At 49.3% G+C, this 3,077-nt stretch overlaps 1 long non-coding RNA gene across 1 annotated transcript; it reads left to right on the top strand.

Annotated features, from left to right (window-relative positions):
• Positions 1 to 897: 897 nt before the first annotated feature.
• LOC136316161 (uncharacterized) lies at positions 898 to 3,077 on the top strand. Its single transcript, XR_010727658.1, has 3 exons — positions 898 to 1,029; positions 1,323 to 1,398; positions 2,949 to 3,077. It is a non-coding gene; the product is annotated as an uncharacterized lncRNA (long non-coding RNA).

Here is a 3,077-nt window from a genome sequence, read left to right as displayed (position 1 = left end):
TCATTGCCGTGGCAGCTACCAGAAGAGCCCTAGACCAAGAGTCCCTGAAAGTCCAGTTCTCGTCTTGATACTGCCACTCACTAGCTACCTGCCACTAGACAAGTCACTCAGCCTGTTTATCTCTTGGTTCCCCTATGTGCAAAAACAAGTGCTTTGAGCAATATGAGCTGCAAAGTCCATTCCAGCACTAAACATTTATGATTTATGACCATGGGATGAAGGGGTGATTCTGAAGTTGCAGGGCTGTAATCCAGGAGATTTGGGTAGTGCAAACGTACAAACCTAAGGATTCCCAACTCTACGCTTGAATGCCGATGTCACCTGTGAGGTGACAAGATGTGTTTAAAATGCCCCGTGTTGTTCATTATTACCGTATATTTTCAATAGGAATGACATGAAATCCAGCCAAAGGGAAGAAGAGAAACCTTACCCGTAAAGAATGCCTTTCAAGACCTGTCAGTGTGAGAGGAAGTAACATAATTCTGCCTGAGGGAATGAGAATGAGATAGACGTACTAAGCCTGCTCCTCAGGCGGGGCACTGCTGGCCCAGCTCCCTCAGCCCTGCCCCTCTCCCCACAAAGCACATGCACGCTGCTCAATACCCAAACAAGTGATGGCCCACAAAATAGAATAATTAAATAGAGCACTTTACAGCTTACACAGTGCCTTTGTAGCCTCCGCAGTGCTGGGCAGGAAATGGTTAAGCAGGAACTGTCCTGAGACAGGGCTGCCATAGGCAGGGGAAGGGCGCTGATTAATAACACCACAAAGGAAGTGTGGGCCTCCTTCACTCTGCCCAATGGGGAAATCCATTTTCAATTCTGACCTCAATGAGGAAGTTATCCTCCTGCCAAAAGGAGTGGAGCACGACCTTCCCCAGCTCTCAGCACAGCAGAATCAGAAGACAGGCGGGCAGAGAGAAAGCACCATGGGCAGAGTAAAAAGCTGGACAAACAGAGCAGGAGATTGGTGGAGACAACTTCCTTAGAAGTATGGTGATGAGACAACTCACAACCCATACTTACGGGGTGAGAACAAGGCCAGGCAACAAGAAAATGCTACTTAATAAGGAACAGGAATAGAGGGGACAAGGAAGAATGCCAGCAGAACCTAGAAGAGTCTAGACACACCAGACCACACTGCAGGGTCCTTCACAAAGAGTAACTGGAAGGCACACCAGAATCCACTGGATATATTTTATTACAGTATATATTTTAAAACTAACATATGACTTTAAAAACATACATAGTTCTTATCTGATTTTTCTGTCCTAATAAAATCCTAAGTTTTTACTATCTGAAAACCTAAGAAATTGTTTCAGAATGCCAACAGGCCCAGGAAGATCCCGACCTTATGGCTGAAGTTCAGGAGCTAATGTTCAGGGCAGGAAGAGCCAGGTGAGTAGCCTCGTCCCCTTGCTCTTTGTGGAATGAGATCTCCAGGAAGTCTGTTTCCATCGAGGTGTGTGACACATTTACACATTCACACACTCTGTCAGCCAAAGGTCCAACCAGGAAAACAGAAAGCACCTCAGACATTTACATGCAAGGGAATTCAACGAAGAGGACAGACTACAAGGTGATGGTAAGCTGAGAAGTTGGACAGGGGACCAAGATGTAAGGCTGAGGCTGCAGGGACAAAGGGAGGCCATTCTGGGAGCTGCAATACCGAGGGCTTTCCGGAGGGGTCCGGAGGCATGGCCAAGGGGGAGCTGCGGCTGCAGAAGCCAGCGCCGGAGGCAGACAGTGGAAGAGACACCTTCCCCTGGTTCCTGTGGGCGGAACCCGGTCAAGGTCAGATCCGATGCTGCAAGGCCGATCAGGGGAAATTAAGGAATGGGTCTGAGGAAAAACAAGCCCAGAGTTAGCACACATTCTCTCAGTTAAACCTGGAATTGACCACAAGAGTAAGTAATACAATCTCCATGTCACTGATGGAGAAACCAAGCCCCAGAGACATTAAAAACCAGCACAGCCAACAGCACATGGTAGAAAATGGTGGAGCTGAGATGGAAACTTAGATCTCCAATCTGTACATGCCCCTCCGTCCATTCTCCTTAGTCTGTCCTGCAGTGGTTTGGGGGCAGGGGATGTCTGTTGAGCCCCATGGCTCTCTCAAGCTACCAATGATAGCTGTTCTTAACCTCCTGCTTGTTCCTGCACCAGGAGCCACAGTCAGGGCACCATATGGTGCTCAGGCATAGGGGAGGCCACCTGTGGGCCAGGCTGCCAGCCAGTGGACCCATGGAGGATCTCGCTTAATTGCCCTGAGCCTCCACAAATGGCCTCTGCATGCTTGTGTGAAGGCACAGCAATGGGCCAACTCAAAGGCCATGCCAGCTAATTATCTACCCCTCCTTCTGCTCCCTGGAAGCCCTGGCCCTGCTGGACGGGTGGCGTTCTGTGTGTCTGATGTCAGATGGCCTGGTTCCACCTCTCAGTGGGGCTGGTATTTGGTTGATACTTCAGGCTCCCATTTGGCTCATAAAACACAAACATCTGCTGGGGTTCTGGATGGCCTGTGGCAGACTTCAGTGTGGAGAGGGGTAGAGAAAGGTGAGGGGGAGCAAGCTGGAGGGGAAGGGAGCCTGGAGAAGGCTTTCTGGGGGAGTTAGATACAGTGTGATGGGGGATGCTTCATCCAGCTAGAGCCCTGATCAGCCCCCCAGAGAAGGGAAAGGCAGAAGAGAAGAGGCGTTCTCTTCTCACAGGGTTTCCTCGGAAAGCCTGAAGTGGCGTCTGTGGAGGCTTTTCCTCCATGGCTCTGCTTCCTCCACCTGCTCCTTTTCTCGCCAGTTGGTTATTATTTTCTAACGCATTTTGATAATTACTTTATCAATCAAGAAGGATAAACAAAAGCCTAAAAATATGTCCAACTAAATGAGTTTCCAGAGCCAACCAATCTTCAGAACTGATTTTTATGGTTTTCCTCTTACTTTCTTTTACAGATACACTTGAGAAACGGTTGAGGGGCTCAGCTCCTCTCTCCCTGTGCTTCCCTGGAATAGATGCCCCGTCTCCGCTCCTGGCAATCCTCTGCAGGGACCTTCAGTGAGTTCAGGAAATGCTATCCAAGC

The sequence above is a fragment of the Saccopteryx bilineata genome, chromosome 12 (assembly GCF_036850765.1).
Source record: "Saccopteryx bilineata isolate mSacBil1 chromosome 12, mSacBil1_pri_phased_curated, whole genome shotgun sequence".
Classification (NCBI taxonomy): domain Eukaryota; kingdom Metazoa; phylum Chordata; class Mammalia; order Chiroptera; family Emballonuridae; genus Saccopteryx; species Saccopteryx bilineata.
This window is presented reverse-complemented; position numbering and strand designations above follow the sequence as displayed.